Source organism: Dasypus novemcinctus, chromosome 16 (genome assembly GCF_030445035.2).
Source record: "Dasypus novemcinctus isolate mDasNov1 chromosome 16, mDasNov1.1.hap2, whole genome shotgun sequence".
Classification (NCBI taxonomy): Eukaryota; Metazoa; Chordata; class Mammalia; order Cingulata; family Dasypodidae; genus Dasypus; species Dasypus novemcinctus.
In genome coordinates, this window is record NC_080688.1 from 44454875 (window position 1) to 44469930 (window position 15056).

Here is a 15056-nt window from a genome sequence, read left to right on the forward strand (position 1 = left end):
CCAGACAGCAAACCTTTGGAGGGCAGAGATTGCACATTTTCTTTGTCTTCTTGGCACTGTAACAATGATTAAACTCTATGTAGTGCTCAGTAAGTACATGTTGAATAAATGACGTCAATGGTGATGGTACCACTGAATGAGACAAATTGAATCCTCTCAGTGGACTAACCTTTGAGTATTCAATATTCTGAATTTAAAATCATTCTTCACAATATAAGCCTCATAATTTTAAATTTTCCCCAACCATGGTCAAATTATTTCATTGGAATTAATATAAGTGGAAAAAAGTTTTACACATTCAATTCCAGGTCAGGCTTCCTCGGATTTTATTCATACATAGGGGTAGTTATGTGAAAAGTAGTCATAGGGGAGAATGGTCAAATAATATGAGTAGTTCGATGACCTCTCAAGAAAAACTATTTGATATTCATAATTTAATGTTATTTGTATGTTAATGAGTGCTACCTTCAAGTATAAAGTTCACTATGCTCTGTTTATTCTTGAAATGAAAATATATAGGACTATATTGCATGCTTGATACATTTCTGGATTTTTAAAGTATTCAAATAAGAGCATTCATGTTTCAACACACAGTAAGATATCTTGTTTATAGGTTAGGAAGCATTAAAGTAAGTCAAATCTGCTTCCTTATTCTATGCCTTTGATTAAATCTTGAGATGATTCAGAGTAAAAATCAGCACCACTACCAACAAGAAAATGAGCCTGTGTCTCTATAAGCATAGGAAAATTTATGTAATGATAGGCCTTTAGATCTAAGGGTAGATAGTATCATGAACCTTGACTAAATGGATCCACGTATTTTTTTTTTAAAGAAACACTATACTGGTTTCTTTCTCCCTCTCCCTCCCCTCTCCCTCCCCTTCTCCTTCTCCCTCCCTCTCTCCCTCTCCCTCTTTCCCTCTCCCTTTTTCTCCCCCTCTCCCTCTCTCTCACACACATACCCAGCATGTACACTTATCCTTAAGTGGGAAATAGGAAGCCTCCGCTGCTCCACTGGGTGGACTGCAGCTTACAAGTGTCTCACTGGGGAGACACAGGTTTCAGTCCAGCAAGGTAACATGAAGAAACTAATAGTACAGGAGAATATGTTGCTTTGTAATGGAATTGGATTCCAGCAAGCAAAGCCTAAAGAGCTGAGAGGATAGAAATAAAAGGTGGATACAGATATGGAGTTCATGAGAAATGTAATGTTTGAGTGAGACAATAAGCAATCAAATAGGTGTATGTTTTAAGAAACACCTCAAGAAAATAAAGATAAATGACAAGGATAGAGTAAATACAAATTGTGTTCTTGTATTTGAAAGAGTACGGGCTTAGGAGTCAGGTAAGCAGAAGTTGGATGCTTTGTTTAATAGCAATATAACTCTTACTAGCTGTTTAACCTGATAAGCTACAGTTTTCTTATCTGTGAAAGTGGATTAATAATACCTATCACCTAAGCTTGCTAGGAAAGTTAGATGATATTATGTGCATAAACACTTAGCACAGTGTCTATGATATTTTAAGTTATTATGATTTTCCTGAAAGCAAGTCTTATTATGATTACCCTCCTAGCAGCTAGCTCAGTGCCTTGCAGTTAACTCACTTGTGAAAGGAGGATCTTGGGGGAGATTATCTTTTGTGGAAATAAAATTTGATGGTTTTCAATTCAGTGTGGTTCAATGCTCCTAGCAATAGTCCTTCTACCAGATATCCCACCTGTTTCCATAGTATTTTTCAGTTCAGGCCTCATTCTAAGACATATGTAGATGAAGTGGATGGTGCAGGAAGGAGAGGCAGACCGTTCAGTCATTCATTCAACCACAGTGGTTACTGAGTGTCTTCCGTGTACTAAGTACCCTGTTGTGATTACACAATGGTGATTAAAAACAGAATTTCTCAGCTCTCATAGAGCTTAGAATCTAGGATTGAGAAAGGCAGTCAATCCATCATACATGTTAAATTGCTTTTCTGATAAATTCTGTAAAGGAAAGGAATACTTTGCTTAGAAAATCTGTGAGGTCAGGGAAGGATCGATCTCTTGAGGGTAAAGATGTGATACTTCAGCTGAGCACTGAAGACTCATTAGGAATTTACTAAATGAAGACAAAGGGTATTTCAGTAAGAGAGAGTAACCAATCAGAAAGTAGAGACCTGAGTTGACAGATGGGTGGTGGAGGTAAGGATAGAGAAAAAGGGACATTTTGACGAGGAAGAATTAGAAATTGAATCTCTTTAAAAGATCCAAAGAGTTCTTAAACAGGCAAATACACCTGCAAGTTTGAACCTCAGAAAAGAGAACTGGATTGGAGATAAAAACATAGGAGCCATATAGGTGGTAACTGAAGTCAGGTGTGTGAATCAGAATAGGGAAGGAAGGTCTAACATTCAGAGGAAAGGAAGAGTGAGGTGAGGCTGAGTTCATGAACATGAACAAAAAGGTAGGAGAGTGTTGTGAATGTGCTTTCTGAGGTCAAATAGGCATCCAAATACAATTTCACATTATGCTAATGAATACAGAGCCAGTTAAGATAGAAATAGCAGGATTACTATAGAAAATTTCTATATAATGAAACAACTTATTGTTTGCATTAGACTTATATTTAACACTATTTAGAAAGCTTGAATAATGTAATGAGGCCCATGAAACTTTGAAATTGAAGGCGGGTTTTAATTAGCAAAACTGTTTAATTTCACCGTATCCTTCAATATTATTATCTCTATATATTTCTCCTATTCTATTGGAAATGTATTTATTTATATGCATTTGCTATTATTTTCCCATCAGCATGTTAGAAATTATAATAGAACTATGTAAAATTTTTATATTTATATTTCATGACTAATTTAATTCTTCCAATGCTGGGAGAATTTGGGAGAATTTGACTAAGAAATATATTTTCTACCACAGAATGTGCTAGCCTTGATATGCTATTCCATGCTACTATTGTCTAAAATAATATATCAGGTTTTTTTTTCCTCTTCTTTTGGAAAATCATGTGACAAAACTTAGCTGGTGAAATGGCAGCTAAAGAAACTCCAATTTGCTTCAAGTACATTTGCATTGATGGGATGGAATTTTACTCTTAATAATTTTTACTATTTTTTGTTATTGTGGGAGGATGAGATGCTAAAGTTTTAGTAGTTATTCCAGTCACATAGTTAGTATAAAATGATTTGAGAATAGGAAAATGGAATATCCCTCCCATCCCCAAGAACGCACTGTTTCTCAAAGGAAATAACTTTATATAATGCTTTTAAAATGTTGATTAATTTTTTCAATTTTGAAATAATTACCTGAATGTATCTAGAACTAAAACAGAAATATTAGCATAATTCTACCTTGGATACAAGAAGGAATAGTGAAATATGATACATTGGACCCATCAGATTTAGAAAGAAGTGAGTGATATTTTTGTTGCCTAAATATTTATGTATTTTATTAAATATGCACTCTAGTCTTATATTACTAGCTCCAAAAATCAAGATAATTCAAAATAAATGAATAGGGAAATAAATATAGGTGAATTTTAGAAGAAATTGTGAGACTATGTTATATAGGATGTTTTACAGTGTCAGAATTGGAAAAAATAATCTCCAATAAGCTTATAATTATCAATATAAATAGGTATATAAATATTTTTTAAAAGGTATTAAGTGTGGATTTATTGTTCTGATTTTGAAACTATTTTTAACTTTTAAAATTTTAGAGTAATTCCAAATTTTCAGAAAAGTTATAAGAATATTACAAAAATCTCATATAAATTTAATACCAATGCACAAATTTTAATATTTAGCCCCACTTTCTTTATCATTTTCTCTCTATATAGATATAACAATTGCTGATCATTTTTAAAAATTAATTTATTTTTTAATTCATTTTTTAAAATATTACATTAAAAAAATATGAGGTCCCCATGTACCCTCCACCCCCCTTAATCCACTACTCCCCCCATAGCAACATTCTCCTCCATCATCATGACACATCATTGTATTTGGTGAATACATCTCTGCGCATCGCTGCACCTCATGGTCAATGGTCCACATCAGAGCCCACACTCTCCCACGTTCCATCCAGTGGGCCATGGGAGGAACTACAATGCTGATCATTATTAATCATAATAGCTGATATTATTATTATGTTGTTGTTGCATCTATTTGAGAGTAGATTGCATACATCTTAGGCCTTTACCCTAATATATTTTTCATACACAAAGATATTCTCTTATATAAGATTACTACAGTTTTTTAAAACAGTCCTAAAGATAGCCATGGCTCCAATGATCTCTCATTCCTTTTAGTGGGAAATGAAATTTAGAAACTGATATTTGGGTACAAGTACATTCAGTATAACAGACATCTTTTAAATATGATTCTAATGCAATTTTCTCTCTTAGTTCCTGGCATATAAATCAACCAACAAATAAATAGACATCCACAAACAGCAAATTCTTAAGTTGAGTTGATCTTGGATGGTAGAATTTAGGTAAAGTTTCTATAGAAGTCCCTGCAAATGTTATAGGACCCATTATTACTACAATTAAATACATCAAAAATTATATCAAGCTTGGACTAATTCTTACAAAAGTTAAACTCATTTTCAACTTACATTTTGATATTTAGACTTTGAAATACTTCTCTAGGATTTCAAGAAGCTTTGAAAATTGAGTTCCCTCAAGTAATTGAATTAATTAAAATGATGTTAGATAAAATTAAATTTTTTAAGTTTAAAAATATCATTTTTTCTAAGAATCTAAACTTCCTTCCAAGACATGAGCTAATTGTGCCATTTAAAATTAATAGCTAGGTTATATACATCTTTTGTTAATCATTAGAAATTTAAGTGGGTGTAAAGTGTGAATGTGACTTAACTAAATCCTGTGCTGTCTTAGACTAAAGCAGAAGCTTTTGCACTTAGATGAGAAAATAGCTCAGTTCATGAAAGTTTCGTTAACTAAATCCAGAATCTGGTTGTGGTTACATGTGAAATTGAAAACACATCTATTTAAGAATAGTTTATGATAAACTGTCATTCTCTGTCCATTCTTTTACCTAACTAGCCAGAATTTTGTTTTTGCTGCTTATAGTACTTAGCAGCACAAATTATTCAATGATTTTGTTCATTGTTTATTATCTTTCTCCTCCGTTGAAGTGCTGACTCCAATAGGACTGGAATTTTGCTGTGATCTCAGCACTTATATAGTATATAGTACCTGTCTTATAGTAGGTACCAAATATATCATTATTGAAGGAATGAATCATACATAGGAAAAGGAGTGAAAGTTCAGGGTGGATGACAACTTGCAGGTGGAAAAAACTGTGTAATGGAAAACTGTATCTTGAGGGCTCTGGAAAACCAAGAGGAGATGGAGCGGGGGCTGGGACCTGGGAAGAAATAGGTCAAGACATGAAGGGTATGTGTTGAGGTAATAATGATATGAGTACTTACCATATTCCCAAGTTATGTGCCCATATAAATGGAAGAGTGAGGCTTTCTCTTTTGGGTTAGACTGCTTTTTTTCTAATAAGTACAGATTCAAACTATAATTAGAAATATAGTGAAATTATTGTGACAGCAGAAAGTTCTAAGTAGTTAAGGGAATTCTGAACCACAAATGGAGGTATGATTAAAAAAAGGGCTGATATTAGGTTACAACACCATGGTGCGACTATAAAAAAAAGGGCTGATATTAGGTTACAACACCATGGTGCGACTGTAGTAGTAGATGGTCTTTTATGCATGCAAATGAAGCAAAAGGAGCAATACCTCAAATATACATGGCACTGTACATACATTTCCTCGTTTAATTCTCACAATGAGCCACATCATGTTGGTATTATTTTCTCATTTTATAGAGCTGGAATCAATTGCCATGACAAATTTTACAGAAGTCATTAAGTATAGTTGTTCACTTTTACCAAACTTCTTCCTTTATCTAGGCTTCGGTGCCATTGCATGTGCTGCTGCTTCCTGTAACTGGAAACACTTTCTCTCTTTCTCTCTCTCTCTCTCTGTCTCTCTCTCCCTCCCTCCGTCTTTTACCCTTACCCTCCCTCCTTTCCTTCCCTCTTTTTTTTTTTTTTTTTTTCTTTTTCTTTGAGGTACCAGACCAAGGATTGAGTCTGGGAACCTTGTATATGGGAAGCTGGTTTTCAACCACTGAGCCACATCAGCTCCCCTGAGTTGGATTTTTTCTTTGTCTGCTTGCTGGTTTTTGTTTTTGTTGTTGTTGTTGCTGTCGTCTTTTAGGAGGCTCTGGGGATTGAACCCAGGACCTCCCATGTGGGAAGTAGGCACTCAACCACTTGAGCCACATCTGCTACCCTCAACATCCTCTTTTTAATCTGGTGTCATCTGAGGCATCTGCAGGGTAATCAGTAGATCAGTGTCTTGCAGAGATTACAAATCACAAATTATGCCAGCCATCCAAATGAGGTAACTCTGAAAAATGGAAAAAAGAGAAGTAGGATCTGGGTACAAAGACTATGTTCAGAGACCAGGAAAAGCAGACACAAGACAGATGCCAAAGCAAGTTGTTCAAGGTGAAAGCTTTAGCTTTTATAGGTTGTCTTTGACTTATAAAAATGGAGGTCAAATAGAAGAGATGACAAAGCTAATGGCAACTTAGCATGGGCCTGAGCAACATGCTCAATCAAAGGGGAGGGGCCAGAGTCATCCTGAACTGGGAAGTCAGCATTCCAGTCTGATAAGAAGGAGGGAGGGAGGTGGAGGTCATGAGGAGACATCAGCCCCAAGCTGGGCTCTGGCATGAGTTTGTCAGAGAGGGATTAAAACTCTAAAAGCCTGAGTATTGGTAAGAAAGGTTAGAAATCCTTTGAGTGTCCCTGGAGGTTTCTTCATTATGAAGGCAAACAAAATATGAGAGAAAAAAGCGTATATCTTTTCCCCATCAAAACCATGTCACTTCAGAGGTACTAATGGAAATAGAAAACTAAAAGCCCTTTTTGTAAAAATCACCTCTTTCCTTCATACCTCTGGTATCCCTTAAATGCCTCAAGTGCCTAGATCTTGGCACATATCAGATTGCATTGCAATTATATATGTATGTGTCTTTCTCTATGGTTTCAATGACCTTGCCTCTTTCATTTTTTTTTTTTTTTTGACTCCAGGGTATAGCAGAGTGCCTAGTACGTAGAAAGTATTCAATGGACTTGTGCTGAATCAATGAATTCTCTGTTTTCAGATGGAAAGATGTGGCAATTTTACAAGAGGAAATGTCACTTTGAGAGAAGATGTCGTTCAAATGCTGTAAGAATGGAGCCCAGAAACTGCCATTGTCTTCAGAACATTTGACATCAGGATATCCTGATTATTTATAAGAGAATGAATACCAGGAATGGTTTTATATTGACAAAATTCATTTAAATGAGCATATGAATATTGTGCTTATAGCCGAGTTCATTAATGACTGTAATATAAGTGAAAAGCTGATTAGTTACTTTGTAACAATAGTTAGAAGAGAAAGCTTCTATGCAATATTTTTTCCCAAAGTACTATTTGAAGGATATGGAGATTTTGCCAAGATTATAGAGAACAACACAGTTCCTCTGGAGCTATGCAATTATTGCTGTGATGTTGCTGGAAGCTCTCCTGTGAACTTTGAGAAATTTCCTTTTATTACAAGAGGAAGCATAAGAGAAATTTAGTAAAAACTTAATTTAAATGCTAAGTAAGATGTATTTCCTGAGATTTCATGCCTTGAGGCAGCCTGATTATGGAAAACCTTATCAACATATTCTCCAAATAATGGGACTGCCCTTATGTGACAGGGCATTTCTTGTTTCCTTTGATACATTGGATGTTTGCTTTCTCCCTATCCATGCTGTAGTATATGAAGTAGACTGTAATTATGCATAGAGTTCCAAACTTACTTTTCTTTGAACAAAATTCCTTTTCACTAAGACTGTAAAATTGTCTGTTGGAATAGAGAGTGCTTTCTCTATGCATTCCCATGATCCCCAGGACATGCCTTGATCAGGCATTTATTCACCAACTCTTTACTGAGTGTGTGCTCAAGCCAGGCATGCCAGGAGGCACTGGGGAGAAGGTGATGAAGAAGGCATTTGAGTTAGCTGCTCTTATGGTTCTTACTGCCTCACAGGGAAGAAAGATTCAAGAAGGCATTTGGTGATAGGAAATAGGAAATATAAATTGCTACCAAAGTATAACCTGAGGCTGTATCCTCATTTGGGAAAACAAAAAGATCCTGAACATTTTCCTTGAGGAAATACCTTGAGAGTAAAGATACCTAGAAAGGGGAGTGGAAGAGAAATAGAGGAATTAGGCCCTTGTGGATGGTTTACCATGACAGTGTATGTAATGGAACACAGCAGACTAGTTAAGCTGGTTGAAGACATATTTGGTTGACCACACAGTTTATCTGAGATTGTATGTAAAATTTGAAATGGTGAATGTGATATTTTATTTGATTAGATTTTGGATTATTTCTGCCTCTTCTTTAAATAAGAAAATCCCAAGCACACTAATAGGGCTCAAAGCAAAATAAAAATGTAACTCAAAAGTGGCTACAAAGTCATTGTGCCATCAAGATAAAATAGTGGTTAAGGGAATAGACCATGGAGGTCAGACTACCTCAGTTCAAATAAAAAGTAGACTGTTTGATGATGGATCTCAATTTTCTGATTTATTAAAGGAGGATAATAATAGAACCCACTTTATCTTATGATTGTGATGGTTAAGTGAGCTAATATATTTATTTTAGCATTGTTTTATGCCATCAATAACTTAAGTATCCTGCTTATTATTGAGCCATTTGAAAGAATTAGGAATTTATTTTTTTGCATATTAGAACAAATGTTTATATAACAACATATTGCTCTATAATATTCTCTTTGGTTGATATTTTTAATAACTTTGCATTAAAATGTAGATTTGGGGAGTGAAATTAACTGGCTTTAGAATTCTTGACTGATTAATTTAGGCAACAGACTCTTCACAACTCTAGTAGCAAAGTATTGCTAATTAGGAAGAGGGCATGGAGAATTCATCACTGGAGGTTGCATGTCATTTATTCTTTTTCTTTTTACTAGAGTGTCATTACTTGACAAATGGATTTCTGGGGAAAAAATTACCCTTGCTTTTAGCACCACATTGTTTTTATAAGAAGGAATGTCAAATATTTTTCAGGAAAGAAGTCCAGTGTTGAACTTAAACTGATTAAAATCCATAACATTAATGAGTAGCTTTTATCTTTGTGTTAGCATGATCATTTATTTCACCTGTTTTTAGGTTCTCTCTTGTAAACAGTTTTCTGGATTCAAATGACCACTGTGAAGAAGAAGGAAAAATTTGGAAACTTAGTTTATGCCCTTAGCTTCTCCAGCACAATCCATATTTCATGAATTGAGCATCATTGGTGTCCGTTGGTTTGTTTTCTTAACAAAGTCAAGGACAAAATGTTTTCTTATTGGTTTTCCTATTGTGTGAGGCTGTAAAGACATCATGTTTGCAGTAAATTTTCAGTAGCAATAATCTCTTGATCTTCTGATTATTATTTCTTTCATATAAAACACATACTTAGAAGACTATTCTTTCTCTATGTGTTTTAAAATATTGAGAATAATTATGTCCTAAGGTTTGCAAAGAATTGTAAAAAAATGAGGAGAGGGGAGCAAATGAAAAACTCTGCATTCTTACATTTATGAATGGTTTTAAACTGAAGGCAGAACAATTTCCACGTCAATGCCAAAGAAGTCTATGGTCCTTGACCATATACTCAACTGAGACTCAGCGAACTACAGTAGATTATGTCTCTTACCAGTCTCAGTTTATAAGATTGACACTTGATCTCATGTGTAACAGAGCTTAAATTCATAAAATATGAAATATGAAGACATTGTTACACTGACCATGGATGCTTCATGAAATGATTCGGTTCTATCTTGTAATTCCTTCAATAAGATACATTTATAATATAATTGTTTTGTAGTGCTTTTTCAATGCATTTTGGAAACTTACTTTCGCAATTTTCTTCCTAACACATAGAAGGGCAAGGATGAAGAGTTTTTCTCCTTAGATATGAACATAGAACTTTTTATAGAACTAAAGGAAGTTTTTAAAATCATTCATTTCAACCAGAACTCCTTAGGGGAGAGCAAAATGAAGCCCATAGTGGGTATGTATGTTTAGGGACATGAGTCATGGCTTCATGGAGGGACTGCAACCTTGAGTCCATTATTGCCTACATGTTTGACTTCCTCAGAATAACTTGTATTAACTGTTAGGCTTTGCTTTCTTTTTCTATGTAATGACATCAAAGATAGTATCAGCTGTGAGGCGTAAATGAGAAAAAGCCTATATATCACTCAAGTTCAATTGCCAGTCAGGCTTGGTGGGAAATCTCAAACTAACTTTAATCCACAGTGATCGTATGTTGGGGTCTTTATGGCACCACCCCTCTAGACATATGTTAATGAGCTTGCACTAGTAATGTGTCAGTTGCTTTCTTCCTATTGTATCTCAGTAAACATCAGGGAGAATACCTTGCTGCTAACTTGACTTGTAAGTGACTTAAAAATGGTTCCTTTGTGCTGGTGATCCTCTGATTGACACTCAGATTCTCTCCATCATATGCTGCTCCTTTTTCCCATTCCTCACCCCATGAAATCTTTTTTTTTTTCCTAGTCCAGAGTTCAAATTCTCTCTTTCTCTCTTTCTCTAGATACCCGCCATAATTTTTTGCTTTCTTATAGTTTGGCTTTGAACACGAAAATCAAATAGTTAGAGGCATTTGTTTTTTATTTCTATGATTTAGCAGACACTGTTAATTGCTTATGCAATCCATTACCTACTTATTATTCTTATAATGAGACTCTAATTAAGCTCAGGGTGGCATTTTCCCAGTTAAAATACTTGTCTCACCTATCTCTATTTGGCTTTTCGACTCAAATACAGACCCACCATTTTACAAATTGGAGATAATTTTTAGTGGTATGGTGAGGACTAGAAAATTCATGTTCCCTGACTCCAATTCCAATGATCTTTCCATTATACTGCTATGTAGATCAGTATCCAAGGAACAATGAGAGTCTTAAACCACTAATTCACTACATGTATGTAGCATGCACCCTTGAGAAGGAGTCAAGAACTGAGTTACCAGATTAGAAAAGCATCTAAGTCTCCTTATGGAAACTTTACTTTCCTACTAAACAGAGCTCATAATCATTTCGGAGTGTTTATTCCTGCTATGAACTTCTTTGTTAGTGTGATGAAGCTTATGGACTCTTTGTAGAATAATCTTCTAAATGCAAAAAATAAAATGCATAAGATTAAATAAAATCAAAGAAATGGAATGCAGTTATAAAAACATCTGTGATATATTAATATAATGGCTTCTTTATTTAGATATTAAATACCAATATCTAGCACCAGTCCCATAATTTTGATAAAGTGATGAGCAAAAGAATATTGAGAAATAATTCTGAACACTTCAATGTTATAAGAAATTATCTGTGATTTCTGTTGGTAACAAAGACAGTTACTGTTGTTAATGCTTTGGTTTGTTTCCTATTTTTGTAATTGAGGGAAATGCCAAATTTCAGGAGGAGGTAACAGAATATAAATAAATGAAAACCACCAACATGAAATACTGAATGATAATTTGTAGTAAATTCTATGCCATCCACAAATTAGCTGCTTAAGTTCTCAGTCCTATTGGAAATTCTTATTAAAGATTGAATCATGTCCCCCAAAAAGACATGCTCAAATCCTAACCCCAGTCCTTTGAATGTGCGCTCATCTGAAAATACCATCTTTGAAGATGTTATTAGTTAAGATGAAACCAAACTGGATTAGGGTGAGCTTTAATCCAATATGACTGGTGTCTTTATAAGCAGAGGAAACTTGGGACACAGTAGTGGAAACAAACAGAGAGAGACAGCATGTAATGGAGGCAAAGATTAAATTTGGGGAGGATTTTTAATAATTTAGTACATAAGATGACCCATTACATAGATACTGCTCAGTTTCTTTCCTCAGTCACTCCTGCCATTGCCCAATTGGCTTATGGACAAAATGGTAGCAGAGATGGTGGTTACGCATGGGTTCAGCAACATGGGCTTTGACTCACCAAGGCTGATCTGGCTACATTTACTACTGAGTGCCCAATATGCCAGCAGCAGGGACAACACTAAGTTCCTGATATGGTCCCAGGCTCTGAGGATATCAACTAGCCACCTTGGATGGCTGATTATATTGGACTACTTCCATCATAGAAGGGACAGCCTTTTGATCTTACTGGGATAGATACTTATTCTGGATACAGACTTGCTTTCCCTGAATGCAATGCTTCTGCTAAAACTATCATCTGTGGACTTACAGATTGCCTAGCCACCACCAAGGTATTCAATATAGCATTGCTTCTGATCAAGCAACTCACTTTATAGCAAATGAAGTACAGCAATGAGTTCACGTTCATGGAATTCACTGGTCTTGCCATGTTCCCCATTTTCCTGAAGCAGCTGATGTAACAGTGGAGTCACCTTTTGAAGACTTAATTATGGTGTATGCTGGATGGCAATACCTTATAGAGCTTGGGAAATGTTCTCCAAGAGGCTCTATATACTCTAAATCAGTATCCAATGCTACTATGCTACTGTTTCTCCCATAGCCAGGATTCACTGGCCCAGGAATCAAGGAATGAAAATGGGAATGGCACTACTCACTATTATTTCTAGTGATATACTAACAAAATTTTTATCCCTTTCTCTAGACCCTGCTGGTCTAGAGCTCTTAGTTCCAAAGGGAGGAGTGCTTCCACCAGGAGACACAACAAGATTCCATTGAACTAGAAGTTAAGACTGACACTTGGCCACTTTTGTCTCCTCATGTCTTTGAATCAACAGGCAAGGAGTTACTATATGGGTTGGGGTGTTTGATCCCGATTAACAGGGAGAAATTGAATGGCTACTATACAATGGGGGTAAGAAAAGTATGTCTGGACTACAAGAGATGCCTTAGGGCATCTTAGAAAAACCATGCCCTGTGGTTAAGGTCATTCAGAAACTAAAACAACCCAAATTAGGCAGGTTTACTAATGGCCCAGACATTTTGGCAATGAAGGTTTGGCTCAACCCACCAGCCAAAGGCCCATGACCAGCTGAGGTTATTGATGAGGAAAAAGGGAATATAGAATGGGTAGAGTGGAAAGAAGTAGTTATAAATACCAGCTATGACCACATGAGCAATTACAGAATAAGGACTGCAATTATATAATTTTCATGGCTCCCAAATGTAAGATGGATTTTCACAAGTATGCACAAACACAGAAATAGAAATGAAGTTGCATGTGAAGCTAACACCAAGGTCATTGACAGGCATCTTGCATGTTCTGGAATGTAGTTAGTAGATGGGACACTGAAAAATTATGCAATGATAAAGAAAGCTGTAGAGTAGGGCCTCCTGTGTTGTTGGATAGAAGCAGCCCTTTGAATTCCATTATTCAGATTAATAGGCTTTGGAGAGGAGTAGGGAAAGAGAGGTCATCAAAGGAAGGAGAAGGGGAAATATGCAAAAGTATTCATATATTTTTAGGCATTTCAATTTCTACCAGTTGTAAATGAGAGCAAATATCTTTCTAAAATTTTGAATTCATGTCAGGTAATATGTAACTCAACTATATATTAAGCCTGTAGTTATTTATACATTGAAATAACTTCATAATAGTTATAATTTCTACTTAATGCCTATATTAAATGGCTTTTTTATATACAAAATAAAATTCTGAATCACTCTCACGGCAGAAACAAGCTCTTTTCCTGTACAATGTATGTAGTTGTTACCTAATAAATGGCTGATGGATTATGTTGAATTCTTTTTTTAAAAATAATTTTTAGCTTATTTATTTTATTTATTTATTTTATTTCTCTCCTCTTCCCCCCCACCCAGTTGTCTGTTCTCTGTGTCTATTTGCTGCGTATTCTTTGTCCGCCTCTTGCTGTCAGCGACATGGGAATCTGTGTTTTCTTTTTGTTGCATCATCTTGTTGAGTCCACTCTCCGTGTGTGTGCAGCGCCATTCCTGGGCAGGCTGCACTTTCTTTTGCACTGGGCGGCTCTCCTTATGGGGTGCACTCATTGCGCGTGGGGCTCCCCTATACGGGGACAACCCTGTGTGGCATGGCACTCCTTGCACGCATCAGCACTGCGCATGGGCCAGCTCCACGCGGGTCAAGGAGGCCCAGGGTGTGAACCATGTACCTCCCATGTGGTAGACGGATGCCCTAACCACTGGATCAAGTCCGCTTCCTCTTTTTTTTTTTTTAAGATTTATTTATTTCTCTCCCCTTCCCCCCCACCCCGCTTGTCTGTTCTCTGTGTCTATTTTGCTGCGTCTTCTTCTTTGTCCGCTTCTGTTGTTGTCAGTGGCACGGGAATCTGTTTTTTTTTTTTGTTGTGTCATCTTGTTGTGTCAGCTCTCCGTGTGTGCAGCACCATTCTTAGGCAGGCTGCACTTTGTTTTGCGCTGGGCGGCTCTCCTTATGGGGCGCACTCCTTGTGCATGGGGCTTCCCTACGCGGGGACACCCCTGCGTGGCACGACACTCCTTGTTCACATTAGCACTTCGTGTGGGCCAGCTCCACACTGGTCAAGGAGGCCTGGGGTTTGAACTGCGGACCTCCCATGTGGTAGACGGCCATCCTAACCACTGGGCCAAGTCTTTTTCCCTATGTTGAATTCTTATTGGCTCTGCTATGCTTTCTTGATGGTAAAGAAATCTAAACCTAAAACTCTTGAAGAGTAAGCAACTCTCACTACCCCCCAAATATTTTTTCTTCCCCTTCTTTCCCCCTTCTCCATAATGTGTGGGTCAAACCAAATTTGGTCTAGTTATACTCAAACATGTAAGAATATTCTATATTTCAAGGTATGTGTGTGTTCACAAGATGAAAATCTATAAGGAGTGATTTCTGTGGCCTCCTAACAGTCATGAAATTTGCTAATTTGCTTTTAACTCAGGGACCGATGTGTTGTATAACTTTTCAATCTAATCAGACCCTTTGAACCCTGGGGAAACA